Here is a 15,501-nt window from a genome sequence, read left to right as displayed (position 1 = left end):
CCATATATCTTCATATCCAGGTTCTTCTCTGTATTTACTCAGTTTGCAGAGCTATCCAGGTGTTTGCCTTTGTGCTTGCCACATCTAGTTCTGTGTGGCAAAGCTGTCTAGAAAATGCATTTYGAAGCCCGTTTTTAACTTCAAGAGTTTTCTGTCACTGAATGCTGAAGCAAATCTGAACACCCTTCAAGGTTTTTTGAGAGGTAAGCAATGCTTTTTCCCTCAGAGAATGCTTAAGATGTTTACCACTAGGAAAGTTATCTTAGGATCTGCCTAACTCAGACAAGAAGTTTCTTATCTAGATTGCTACTGTCTGAGAGAGCACAGTCTKCCAAGTATCAGGCTCAGCATGCTTATAAAGAATGTGTGAGCTTCTCATATCTCCTTCCTCACTTTAACTAAAAGTTACTTGGAAGCATTGATATTTTCTATTAAAATAACTATTTCATCAAAAGTTTCTTGACTGGCTCTAGTGGTCACACAATAATTCCATCCTCAAAGAATGAGAACTAGTACTTCAAAATTAATGTAAAAAGAAAAAAAAAAAAAAAAAAAAGGATTTCCATACTTACTATCCAGAAGTCTAGCATGTTAATCACATAGGTATCTCTAAAAGTGCTAGCACATTTTGCAAAGCATGACATTAGACAAGTATTTTGAGGGAGTTGAATAGAAAAATCCAAACTGATGCTCCATTGTTAGATTTTACTGCATATTCAAAAACTGAACACAGACCATATTAACCTAAATGCATCTAATAAATGCAAAATAGCTCCTAGACTTTCCCTAATATTAAAAAATGGAAACCTGATCTCTTTGAGACATTTCTGCATCTTAAGCTTCACTGAGACACTTAATTTGAAGGTCTGAGACCTAAAAAAGTTTCTTCTTTGTTATTGTTTGAGAGGTTTATTTCAACAGTAACCACACAGAATGAAGATTTTTCTTGTTATGCTTTTTTTCCATTATTACTTTTTACTAATGGTCATATCTCAAGTCCATTTCCTAAAGTAAAAAATGTTATTGATTAATTGAAAACATGGGGATTCTGCCGGTTTTCCAATGAACTAGCACACTAGAAGGGATTACATTCACATCCTAGTTTCCAAGGTTCGAAAAGAAAAAACTAGGACCATAGTGATTTGAGTTTTTCTTGGCACAATTTGCTCTTTTCAGGTAAAGAGTAGACAAGGTAGAATGTCTGATATATCTAAGTGCTAAAGTGTCTTACAATAGGAAGAAATCACCATCATAATATTTAAAACCTACACTATATTGAACAAAGGACTCTTCTCCATTCTGGACCCCTTACTCAGAGCAAGAAGAGTAAAACAGGTCAATGCAGACAGTCTGTGCTGTGTGTTCTGTCATCAGTGTTCATCCAGCTCAGAGTAGCAGGAAGAACAAACACTGAGAACGAACACTGAGTGAACAAATTCTTTTCTCCGCTTCAGATGCTGTTTTAAAAGCATGTTAGAGCATAGCTCAAGATTTCATTTCTTATTATGTATGTATGAACCTCAATTGCTCTATGATTCTGCAATGCTGTGATTAGGCCACTGCTAGACAGACCTCACTTTTATCACTTTTATCTTTTTCTTTGATACTTCTTCTGGCTCCAGTTWACACTTCTTATGTTATGGGATCTACTACAACATACAGTATCCACAGTTTTGGATTTGGTGGCTGATACAGTCATATTTCTTTTTTCTTTTCCTCATGATCTTCTTGTAATATTTTCTGTCTTGACTTGTTTTGTCTGCTTCCAAGACCTAAGCTGAAGCTTTGTCAGATAGAGACTTCCAAGTTCTCTTCCTTAAGTGGTGATGGTTAGATCATTGCTATGCCTGTAAAGTATTTGTATTTAGCAGCATTGACCTTCTTTTGCCACTTTGTCATCTGCTTATTCAGGACTATGAAATTCTTCCACGGCCCTCTGCAGTCAGTACTTTGCTTTTCATCAGCAAAACTTATTTTATTCATTTTTCATATACAGCTGTCTAAGCACTTCATAACCATGTTTAATTTATATTTTAGAGCATTTAGTTTTCATAGGCCATCCAGCTATGCATTTATGTTTATGTCAACTGTAAATCAACACTTACTGACGGATTGTCATAGTCAGCAGTCATTTTGTAGCTACATTATCAAAATGCCTGATACCAACACCACACAATCCAATCAAAAATTGCTTAGGACTTGATTTTCTAATATAAAACTAATAGAAAACCACAATGGATCATCTTTTGCTCTTCTGGGTGATAAGCAAACTATGAAGGATTTCAAAATATCTGTCATTCATACACTTCAGGGAAATTATCCAGGTTTACATTTGTGAAACAAATACTGTTACTTTGTTCCAGCAAAAAAATAGTAGCAATCTCTCCATGTGGTTAAAATGTTTTGGATAGATCATTTTTGATTTCCTGTCTTAGGACTGTTTAAATGGATTCCACATAGAAATTCAAAGGAGTATTGGGTTCTTTTGTTTGTAATTTTAGGGTGTTTTACTTTAAAACCTGATTAAAAAATGAATTTTTTTTGAAATAAATATTCACTTGGAAATATATTTTTTGGAATGAAATTCCTTTGGAATTTCCTGAGGAGGAATAACTCCACAAACACTTGTACAGATTRGGGGCTGACCTGCTGGAAAGAGGGACATGGGAGTCCTGGTTGACAACAAGATAATCATGAGGCCGCAGTTGTCCTCATGGCTGAGGAGGCCAATGGGATCCTGGCTGCATCAGGAGTGTTGCCAGCAGGTCAAGGGAGGGGATCCTGCCCCTCTACTCCAGCTCTGGTGCGGCTGCACCTAGAGTATTGTGTGCAGTTCTGGGCTCCCCAGTACAAGAGGAATGTGGAGCTGCTGGAGAGGCTMCAGCGGAGGGCAACAAAGATGATTAAGGGATTGAACTATCTCTTGGAAGTATCTCAGGAGAGCCTAAGGGAGTTGGGCCTGCTTAGCCTAGAGAAGATTGAGAGGAAATCTGATCAATATGTATAAGTACTTCAGGTGAAAATGTAGGGAGGTTGTGGCCAAACTCTTCTCAGTGATGGCCAGTGACAGAATAGGGGTAAAAAATCAAGAAGTTCCATCTCCATGTGAGGAAGAACTTTACTGTGAAAGTGACAGAGCCCTGGAACAGGCTGCCCAGAGAGGTTGTGGAGTCTCCTTCTCTGGAGATCTTTCAAACCCACCTGGATGCTGCCCTGTGCCCCGTGCTCTCAGTGTCCCTGCTGGAGCAGGGGGTTGGACAAGATGATCTCTAGAGGTCCCTTCCAACATCAAATATTCTGTGAATCTCTGAAATTTTCAGTAAATCTTTTTTTATTAGAAATTTAATAGATTTTTATAAGGCAATAAAATGTTCAATCAAATAATTTTTGCTTGATTCAAGTGCTTCCATCCACCTCCAGTAAATTTTATTCTAGTTTTTATAGCCCTGYTTCACTGGATTTTTAAGAGTAGATCCAAAGGATTATTAATACCTTAAATACATTATCCAATTCATCCATTCAGATATTTTAATCATTCACTTCAGAGATATGCTACTTGGACATTTGAGCTAGCAAACCTTACCATTTGTATCTGTTGGAGTACCAGAGCAGAAGACTGTGAAAGGACAGAGGCAAACAAGACATATGGTCTGCATAAGAAGATGCTGTTTAACAAGGAGAAGAGTTCAGTGTTACTCCCCAACAGGTATAATTGCCTAAACAAAAATTGGGTCCTAGAAAGTCTGCAGAGAAGAAACTGTAAGTATCATGGATTATAAACTGGCCATTGACCATCACTGTGATGCAGTTGTGTAAGAAGCAGGCAGTGAAATCCCATTGCCTAAAACACCTGTAAACTAGTCTTGCCACTTCACCCTTCGGTCTCATCAGTCATAGTGTATCCTGATTGGACAACTTCACTGGAAAACAAAGGATAGCAAACACTGGTAAAGTTGAGAAGCCACCACTGAGAGCAATCACAGGCTCAAAGACATGAGGAACGATTCAGTGGCTAAGGAAAAGGGTGAGGCAGAAGCAGTAATGTTCAATTAGATAAAAAGCTGCTATTAAAAAAGACAGAATATTCTCATCACACTGCACAGGAGAAGGAGTAATGGATATGAAGTGCAGCAGAAAAGACTGGATTAGACATAAAGAAATGCTTTCTAAGTGTTTGGCAGAGAAGCTTCCAGTTTGCTTGGGAAGGCTGTGGTTTATCAACTGTTTATCAAAGGTTTCTAAGAACAGATAAAGCCTGCCAGGCATGGCACATGTAGGACAGGTAGATTTACTAAATCATCCTCCTGATGTCCTTTCCAAGATTATGATTATATGACATAGGGCTTGTAGTGGATCAGAATATTAGAAATGTTTTACTTGGCTATAATTCATACATATAGAGACATACAAAATGTGCAATAAACAATAGTGCTTATTCAAGTTGCAACGTGGAGTCAGGTTCATCATGGAAAAAATCATCATTAAAAGGCAGACAGGATTCAGCAAAGTGTTTAAAATGCTTTTTTGTGAGTGTRGCATCCAACACAAGTATAGCGCTTAGAGCTAGATGTTTTGAAACAATGAAAGGAGACTATGTTAAGAGATTTCTTAACCTATACCTATATGTACCTATATGTACCTACACACTATTTAGAAACACACAAGCAAAAAAATCGCAAATCTAGTTTGGAAACTACAATTCTTGCAGCAAAACTCACTGGCCATCTGTTGTGGTTAATGAACTGGCAGTAAARACAAATTTAATCATTAATTGGGTTTTATATTTCTTAGCAAATAACAAATCTGGGATCTTTCCAATGCCACATGATTATCAATTTTGGATGTTTTCATTAATCCTATTCACATACCATTTACTAAGCTTCTCAGTCTTTCTTAATGATGCTTTTTTCAGGTTTGATCTTTTTCCCCCTACTGTTCTCACATCTTTTCACTAATTGCTGCTGATCCAGTTGCTATTTTTAGGTTGGAAGGGAGAAAACTACTTTGAAGATCGCTTTGGATCATTAAAAAAAATATGGCCAAATGTGTGTAATCATCCCTARCTCTCCATAACAGAATATGAGGAAATATAAATGGATTTTTAGGCATGTATTAAATTCTTAGATTTTGTAGAAAGTAGTTTAATAAACTAACATTGAATCTATATGCTAATTAAGGGGACTTACAGTGTTGCTATGTGTCTGCTCAGTACTGAATGTTCTTGCAGTGCTTGGAAAGAATTAGTATTAAAACATTTATGAGGCATTCTACCTTTTGCTTTTTCAGGAGACTTTTTTAATCTTCATTTTTATAATACACTGGAATTGTAACTAATCCRTGCTTTAAGGTGATCTATGAATATCATACATCTGTAAATGAGCACTATTCACTACTCATAGATCATATTTGAGCGAAAAAAATATTTTGAAAACTAAAAACAAGCCTATTCCTTTTCCAGTAACATCAGCCTGCTGGTGTTAGTGATCAGCTAAAAGGCTTCAGAGGCAAGCCTCTGAAAAGGATAGCTTTGTGTGACAGGAGTTTGAATTAGGTAGCTGGAGATACAAATTTATAACTTAGAAGATTATATCATATAAAATTCTGCCCCATTTGGTTTCTCCAGTTTCTGCTTCCTTACCATTGTCAGAATAATGGAAGTTAAAGGGATTTTCCCTTCTGTTGGTGTAACAGCTCAGCAGTTTAGTTAGTCTAGCACCATCTGGAGATTGAAAACAAACACAGAGAGCTGAACAAAAAAATCAGGCTGTCTATACATGGAAAGGCTAATGAGGATGCTGTTTCTTAACATCTGAACTACAAAAAACTTTAATAAACACAAATTTTGKTTTTTCAGAAGCATATACCTTCTGAAAGCAAAACTAGCTGCATGTTGCTAGCTTAGAAAGACTATTCTGTTATACTGCTAAGGAACATATCATAATCTTCTAATAAAGAAATTTCTAATGACTGGAACAATGTAATTCCAGGTTTTATCTTCACATATAATTCTAATGGCAATAGCAGTGTGTGTGAAGAAAAGAGTAAACTTATTTGTTTACTTGACAGGATGTTAAATAAATGCCCTCCCTTTAATAAGATATCATGCCATATTGAGCTGTATTAAATTTCAGGCTGTTCTATGCTTTTACCAAATTCTGCACAGTATAACTATGACTTTCGGAGCACTGCATAAGATAGGAGAAGATGTTGTTAGCGAAGGTTGATGTTAAATTAAATACATGATCAACTAATCTTTAGTTGAGCAAGAAAATTGCCACCATGTATTTCCAAAACTGTTTAGCTAAATACTGAGAATATTGGTACCCCTACCTGCTCCCAGCTATTGTTCGTGCATAGCTACTGACAACAAAGATATATGGGCTGTAAGACTCATCTCCTCTAAGTCGCTAAGTCCTTCTGTAATATTTATTCTCATACCTACCTTCACTCACATTACATTTATTTTACAATCCACTACAGAAAAAAATGAGAACAGTCTAACAATGAATCAGTAAACTAACACATTGTTTTCACTTATTTCTTGTGTTTTATAAGAACTAGCATTTCTTGATTATTCAGCAGTCAGTAAATCTAGGTACATTATGCACAAAAGAAATAAACATTGCCAAAAATAAATATAGAAACATTATCAGAAAAAAAAAAAAAAGCCTGTTTTTTGGTGTTTTGCTATTATGTTACTTAGTAGTTTGACTTAATCTTAAGATTAAGATTAATTTATTAAGATTAATCTTAATAAAAACTGTATTCACAGCACAGCTAATACAATCTGAAAGCATTTAGGCTGTCTGTGTGCTGAGATACTTGTCTGACGGGTTGATCAACATTGTTTCCTTGTCTTCTTCTGATTGTCTTATACTCATTTGTTTCCCTACACCAGAGGAGCCCATTTTCACTGATGCTTTGGGCCAGAAACTGCAGGGTGGCCGCCTCTGAGCCCTGGCTCCATGGGATGGCTCAGTTGCACCCCAAGTAAGAGGCTGTCCCTCCTGTGTGCTTGTGCAGTGACAAGCACCACAGCCTCCCAGTGGCAACAACCATCCAAACAACAGCCAAAAGGTGTTTATGTTCCAGAGGCTTTGTTGGTTCGGGAGATGCCATTCCCAGTGCATTTTGCATAATTGCCTTCCCATGAACTGCCTCCTCCAGCACTGGTCCCATCCTCTTCTCACTCATTAATTAACAGCTTTATTCTGCTGATAACAAGGATGGGCTCAGCAGATTCCTTCAGGTCTATAGACAGCAATTTGAGAACTACTCAATGTTGTGTTTTCTGTTAGCAGGCAAAAGGCCTGGATCTGTACAGGTATCTGTAGAGGTATCTGTACAGGCAGGTATCTGGCCTGTGGCAGTTGCTAAGATGTATTTTAAAATGAAGAAATGCTTAAGTTTGGCCAACAAATGTTTTTAACTATATTTGATTGTCATTAAAGCATCAACATTGTAAAACAAAGCTCTAAGAGAAAAGAATAATTCAAACTTCTCAAAAATATTTTTAGCCAAAAAAAAGAAAAWATCCTCAAGAAAAATACTTTTTTTTCTCACAGAACATCTCCTTTTTTCAACATTTWCCTCAGACCTTTCCCAGCCATCCAACTCATAGCTTTTTATGTGATTATCAAAAATACTGYTTATTGTTCCTCACTTTAAAAAATCATCAACAAATACAGAACTTTTGGTATACTACAATGGAAATTAGATATTCCCAAAATGGACCAAACTTCATATGAGCAGTATTTGGAGATGAGAACATTTTCATTTGTTCATGAGCATGGCTGGAGAAGTTAKATTGTAAAAGTCATAGTAATGGATTTCCAAGTTAGCTGGATTTTGTTTATAGTGTTATTGATCTTTATAATTCAAATAATTAACTATAAGCTTTCTGAATTTTGATTCTATCACTTCCCTGCCTTTATCCCTGATCTAATCACTGCTGGAGACAAATCATAGATGTAAAAAAAAAAAAAAAAAGAATTCATGACAAAAATTTAATTCCATAAGTATTTATTAAACTTTCAGGAAATATTCCATTCTGGAAATAATACTTTTGGAAAACACCATTGCAGCAGGGTCCTGGCTACTGACACCAGTAGTGTATCAGTGGAGCCCACACAGCTCCAATAGAAATCAGTGTGAAACAGGACTGCTCAAAGCTCCTGAAAATGAGGCCCATAATCAGCTCCCTGCCTCTCTCCAGCCCCACAGTGGCAGTCAGAAAATCTCTGCTACTCAGAAAATCTACTAATCAAAGGGAAAAAATAGTGCATGTAAAATTCAATATAGGTAAACTGAGTTTACTCACTTCTGATTTGAATGATCCATTTTGTAGCCATTCTTCAGAGGAATTATTCCATTTTCTGTTTTGTTTAGCCAACACTGCAGTGCTGTTAAAATGGCTGTACTGGCTCAGACCTGTGATCTAGGCCATTACCTTATTTGAAGATGGTGATAGGCACTATAAAAGAGGAGAAAAAGTCCTCGAGTGTAAAGGTGAGGCTTTCCAATTTCAAAATACTGAAAGGCACCTTAAAACCTATCTCAGAGCATTGTTTTTTCCTTCCAGCATTCACTCTTGGCACTTATTCCCATAAACTCCAAGTATTTATCATATGTGTATCAGTGTTAAGTTGCTTCTGTAAATGTGAAAGGTGAAACTCAGTCATGGAGGTTTCAGCAGTTCTGGGAAGGACAAGGTTGTGCATGGAGTCCTGCAACAAACAGGAGTCAGGAGATCCACGGGGTAGGAGCTCCCCAGGCCTCCTTCCTCAACTCCCAGGCCCTGAAATCAGAGCTCCACTCCAACCTCAGAGCTCCACCCCAGMCCCAGACCCTTCTCAGATCCTGCAGTCTCCTCTGGTCCCCTCAATCCCCCATCCAGAGCAAGGACCTTTCAGTGCTCCYCATGACCTTGTTCTCCTTCCACCCCAAACCAAGTCCCTCCTGCTACCCCCATCCTTCAGGCCCTTCCAGCTCCAGTTCCCTGTTTCAGAGCTCGAGATATGGTCAGTGCCATAGCAGTGCTCTGCACAAAAAAMAGAGATAAGATATTTATTCCTGTTAAACTCATGTGGAAAATCTTGTCCCACAGTTTAATTCTGCCAGGTCTGAAAAAAATGTTTCCTGTGAGAGTTTTGGATTTGCCACATTTCAGTAAGTAGCTTTTTGCTCTTTTTTTGTAAGATAGTGAGAGCAGAATTGCTTTATCTGTCATCTCTAAACTGTTTTTTTATTATTATTTTATTTTTTCTCATTGCCCCTTGCACAAGTCTTCCTAAAATAGACACTCCCCATCTTTTCAGCATTGTCATTAGAGAGATTTTTCAAACACGTAATCATGGTATGACCTTTYCCTGATTGCCCTTTAATTTAACAATACCCTTGTTAACATAAGATGACAGGCCTCCATGAATTTGTTCTTATCTGTATAACAGCATATATTAATTTCCATTTTCTTCCTTATCCACCTTCTTACCTGCTTTGCTTTTGTTACCATATGGATACCATGACCACTGATTGTCATTGGGGTACTCACAGAGCTGTATCTGGATTCCCCTCTAAGGTCAGGTTTCAGAAACAGTTCTCTGAAGCTCTGCTGATGATGGCCAACAAGTCAACACGTCAGTAGATGTACAGGGAGCTGTACACTAAAAGGAAGGGGTCAAACATGGCTGGGCTAAGCAGATCCAGGCAGTCTTTGGCATTGCTGCAGACAGGTGGGCTGTTCTCCTGTTTCCCCTTAGTGTATATTACTTATTTCCTGAGCTTGCACTTACTTTGGTACAAAGTTACTCATTGAGGCCAAATRTTGGATAACTGTCTGTGTTAAATAATATATATATGTATATATATAAAAATAACTGTGTCATCTGCAGATTTGACTAATGRCTGAATCACTTCCCCTTTCTATACCTGTCTCCTCTTAGAAAGAACTTAAACAAGAGCGGAACTTGGAGGCACCCCACTGCTAACCTTGTGTTATGATAAAGGTGGATGAAAGGTGAGAGGCTAAGATTAAAAAAAAAATGTCTCAGATCACTCTGAAAGTATCCAACCATGCATAGTTTTAGTTATTCCATGGTAACACTTTGATGAATATTAGGTTTTTGCCTTTGAAAGAATAACTTAAGCAGGAGAAGGCATAAAGTGATATAAAAAGGCACAGTGGCTGATCAGTATAACCTAACTTAGCTGCAGTTTTCTGCTGGGTTTTAATAGGATCTGAATTAGATTCAATTTTAATTAGCATTATCTCCTTAAAAGCGCCCATCCAAATCCATGTCACAAAGCCATACTGGGTCTTGACATCTAGATGTCATTTGTTTAAAAATGCACATTCAAGTGTAGGAAAAGGCTATCAGAAGGAGATTTTGGTATACAATTCGTAGGACAAGGCCTAAGTTGTGTGAGTAATGTCYTCGACTAACATTGATAACACTCCTTTTGTGGTAAGGGAACTAGAAACACTAGACTGCCCTCTCCAAAGAAAGGGAGTCTATATGTAGCATCTATTGCTCCATATAGATGTTTAGCAGGGCCAAAATTAAAAAAGAGTCCAAGAAAGGGGCCTACRGAGATATGAAGAAAAAGGCAGACACCACTGAGGAAGTGAGGATAAGCCATCTTCTTATCAGAAAAGAACAAGGCAGCAAATAGGTAGCAGACTGTAACTATATCAGTTATTGGCAGAGGGGGCATTAAAATAGTCACTTKTTTATGTTATAGAGGTTTATTGCTGCCAAGGGAAAGGTGAATGTTTTCTGCCCTGCCTTTCCTTGTAGAGAGGCATGCAAGGAAACATTCCTGTAAAAAGGTTACACAGAGCAATGGTGACGCCCTACTACTGTTATACTTAGCTTACCTGAAGTACTGCAAGGACATGAACTATTTAGTAAAATAAAATGAGCCATGACAGACTACAATTAGGAATGAAAGCTTTGCTGAATGCAGTCAAGAGAAAATCAGCTTCCTGATAGTATGATCTGTTATCCTATGGGATAATGTCCCAAGAGCAATCATACTTGTATTGAAGCAATCATGTGTACATTGAAGATCAGAACAATTAATGGAATTATGATTCTATGAGTACCAAGAAGGACCAAGTTGTTCAACAAGCCTCCTCCTCTTCCCAGTTCCAGGCTTCTACTCCATGTGCTCCCTGTGAAACGGAGTGTGAACAAAGGTCTCCCAAAATACAATGAGAGGCACAAATAACTAAAAGTAAATGCTCTCTGCACAAACCTCTTTACATACACTACAGTTCAGAAGACACTTCTTACAGATGTTTAATTCCAGTATATTTTTGCCAATTCCAAGGAGTAATTAACATCTAATTCTCCCTCAAATATGGACTTGTTGAGGGTAGAGTAATCTCTGAACACACATGAGTCAAGAAATTGAAGATGGAAAACTAGGTCCATTAAAGGACTGTTATACACTAATTTGTAGTCTCTTAGGCTCTAGCTCTATTTAGCCCAGCTAAAGTACTATATAGAGGTATTATTTAAAGATTTGCAGAGAAAACGAGGTATTAAAGCAAATATAAACAAGAAACAAACTTCTAATTCCTCCTCTTTCCAAAATCCTCACTAATTTGCAAGGAATCTAATTTGAAAAGAATAAAATATCTCTGTGAAATTAATATATAACATTTTGTTTTGTCTCGCATATATGAATTGCTTTCATTTACAGTTTAATTTGTTAGGAAGAGCCCTGATAGAGCCTCACTAAAGGAAAATCCACTCTTGCACTCACTCATTGCATTATTATAGACTGATGTGAACACAAAATATCTGAAGAATGCTTTAGGGGGATACAAGCTTCATTAGAAAGATAATCCACTGCAATATGATAAAACATAAGGTAGCTATTCACTCTACCATGACACAGATGAGAACTTTATTTTAAACCCATAGCAGATTGAATTTTTGCATGATGTTTTCTTTAAACTGCCTTGCTTAATCTAGAAATACATTAAAATACTCATCTGCCAGCTGTGCTGGTTCCAGCTGTAGCAAATTGATGATTAGAATCCTCCAGACATTATACTCTTCACATGGAATAAAATTGACTGTCACAGGATTACAGAAGAGGAAAAAAAAATCTGTTCTTTATGTCTTTTTTTTTCTTTTTTTTTATCTTATCCTTGAATTATTTTAGTAATTAAAAGGACGGCTACAACTAGGCAGATTTGCAAATATCTCTATTGCAGGAATATTCAATGCTATTTGCCAATCTTACTAATTATTTGCAATTCCTTTAATGGCTACCTGAAATATCTGCATTCTGTTTTCAGGCTTGTGATATTTCATGACACAGCGATGGTCAAATACACCCCACTGACTTCTGAAGGGGACGAGTATTTTTGACTGCTTGACTTTGATTCTCAGTCTCCAAAGTCATTTAAATAATTCCGTGTATCAGCTCAAAAACTAGACTGGTTATACTCAGAAAGATTCATTTTGCTCTGGCATATGGTTGACATTATTCAGTCCACCAGGATTCTCTCTTTTTTTCTCTGATATAGATGACACATGCATTAAAAGCATTGAACTAAGAGCATGCAAAAATACTTTTTATTCTATATCATTTATATCATTCCAATTCTGCACCCATTTTCTGAGTATAGGTGCAACATATATATATCCCTAGTTTATAAGATAGCAAAATCCCATACTGCATCCACTCTGCATCTATAATGGACAGCAGTGCAGACCAGCAGAAATGGTATGTACTGTGAAAGAGTGGATGATGAGCTGATGCACATTCTCTTCATAGACGTCTGGTTTTTTTGAAGTCAGCCTAGTTGTCATCCTCTCCCACAAAGTGATTGCCCCTTACGTGCATTAGATGCACTCCTGAATTTAAGGGAGTGCATACAAAGGGAACCCAATTTCTGAGTCAGCTCCACAGTGAAGCAAAGCACAGTACAGAAGTTCAGCTGAGAGATTCACTGTAGATCCAGAGATCCACAGATACCCTGTAAAACTTGTTTCTTCTCTCAAAGTCGGTCCCCCCTTATGTTTGTGTTTCTGAGGGYTGTTTCTCAGGCGTGATAGACTCCACTGGATCCCACTTCTCATCATACACACAAGGAAAGCAAGTTACTATAAAAGCAAGTATAGCCCATTAGGAATAGGTTTCTGCTAAAACAGACTATAAATACCCTTTAAGTCTGTCCGGTGCTTTTACTTTAGATGCTTTTCACTTTAGAATATGTGGATGGCCTCCAAATATCATAGGATAAAAATGACTAATCCCACATGAAACTTCAGGCACATGTGACTTCTTGGTATGGTTCATTTTGACTTAAAGGACAGCTGAAGTGCTGCTTTTTCTCCAGAAACCCAAGTCCACRTCTATGTTCATCATCCCTGACTTAGAGCAGCAGCATGAGAGATTGGCAGTAAGGGGAATCTTTATCCCTCTTTTGTCCTTGGCCATTTGACTGAGGCATTAGCAGTAGGGCACAGCCAGGGGTGACTCTGATGATAATAGTTTTGCAGTGATGTGGGCATTCTTCTGTTCAACCTCAGCCCATTGCCTCACTCCAGATGCACCATCAACAAACCATCAGGTAGGGGGGTTATTTGCTCTTTCAGCTAGCAGTAGATATGGGTCAGTGATCTTGAGATGGAGGGCTCTGTACCTCGCTATCATGCTTCCCACGAGATGCTCAGGCTGCTGAAATAACCTAAAGATACAATTCCTGTAAACAGGCAGCTTCATTTTAACAGCAAAGCTACRCTACTCTAACTTACCCACATAGATTCTCTACTTCTAAAGACAGAAATGTGGTCTTCACTCAGATCACTGCAAATACTTCTCTTCATATTATCCTTTGACATTTTCTATATGAGAGAGATGTCCAGTCCAAAGCTTTCTGAAAAGGAGGCATGCAGAGAAAACTGACTTTTTTTTCCTATGATTTTAAATAAGAAAAAAGAGCACGGTTTAGAGTAGGCTGTCATTTTTTCTCTCAGATGTGATCACTTGAGCTCTGGAACTAGGGTTAGTTGGTGATTCTCAGTGCTTGACTCTGAARGAGGAATATGAAATGTAACACATGAAGGCTTTTGTGTTCCATCAGGCTGCAAGCTGGCAAATAGACTTAAACCCATCGGTACAGTCCCTATGTTTTCCCGCTAATCCAGGAGCAATGTCAATATTGTTTACAGCAATCACAGAAGTCTGCCAATGGAAGTCTGTTTCACAAAGTACAGTAGCAGGAGTTGAGGATGCAGCCTTCAGCACAAGTAAGACTGTATCTCAGAGAATGTGCATGCTTAGTTTCCAAAATCCTGGGAGAGAACAGTCTTAACTTTTTATTTTTTCCCTTCTTCAAGGAGCAATAAGAAGGCAGCAGTATTCTGGAAAGTGAGGTGAAAAAACCTAGAAATTATGAGATAAGCAAAAGAATAAGATGGTAACCAACTAAACATATGAAGTTAYTTCTAGACGTGTGCCCATAATATGAGGAACAAACAGGAAGAACTCAAAGGCTTAAAGATTGCATAACTGCGTAATCAACACAAAATCATAGTGCAGTATAGTAACTATAGAGGGAAATACCTGGGGGAGGATGAGGAGTACGTGACAGATACTGTGTTACAGGAATTATTACTYAGGCATCTTTTCTCAGCTTCTGAACAAATATACTCAAAAGACAGTTTTAATGACTCTGTAAGAAAAAGAAATAAAAGATGATGTTGTGGTAATGCATCTACTACTAAATCGATGGAAGGTGGTTGTATATGGTTGTTTTGAGACAAGTCTTAGTATGGTTTAAGAGAAATGGCCTTTTAGTGCCTGGGTTCATGACTTGATATGGTGGGAAAATTTGTTGCATATTCTGGAGGCTAGAGATCTTTTCTTTGGAAGGCAATGATTATTTTAAATTTGATTCTGACTAAAGTACAAGATGAATTGGATGAAAGAGACAGTTATTTCTGAAAMGAGAAAAAAATATATGGTAACAAAGAATGAATTTGTGAAAAAGTTCCTTYGCATGGATAATCTGCATGCTAAAAAGMACTAGAGACCTGGCAGTCATAGAAAAGTTTATATCAAACASGCAACAGAAACTATTCCAGAGATAACAATTCTATTTTGATTTTATTATGTATTTTGCATTTTGATTTTATTATGAACAATTTAATGATATGAAGATTGAGAAAGGAACTGTTCAGGAGGTTAAAACATAGCACATTCTTAAATAAGAATGTAAAAGAATTGCTCAGATATGTAGTAGCCTTAGTAGGGTTAAGGTTGGAGTGAGTTGTAGTTGTTGAGGGACACAATAAGCAACAAAATAAGTTTCTATAAATACATTACATGTTAAGAAGTAAAAGGAAGTATTGGGAAGGAGACTAAAGAGTGAATGACTCATGGAAGGCCAAAGGATCTAACAGATTATTTCAACCTTCAAAAAATGTTAACTATGATCCAATACTTCATTAAATTACATTTTAAAGGGGACAGGCATGT

This window comes from Nothoprocta perdicaria, unplaced genomic scaffold (genome assembly GCF_003342845.1).
Source record: "Nothoprocta perdicaria isolate Ctin4 unplaced genomic scaffold, notPer1 scaffold_23, whole genome shotgun sequence".
Lineage (NCBI taxonomy): Eukaryota > Metazoa > Chordata > Aves > Tinamiformes > Tinamidae > Nothoprocta > Nothoprocta perdicaria.
Note: the sequence above shows the minus strand (reverse complement) of the source record.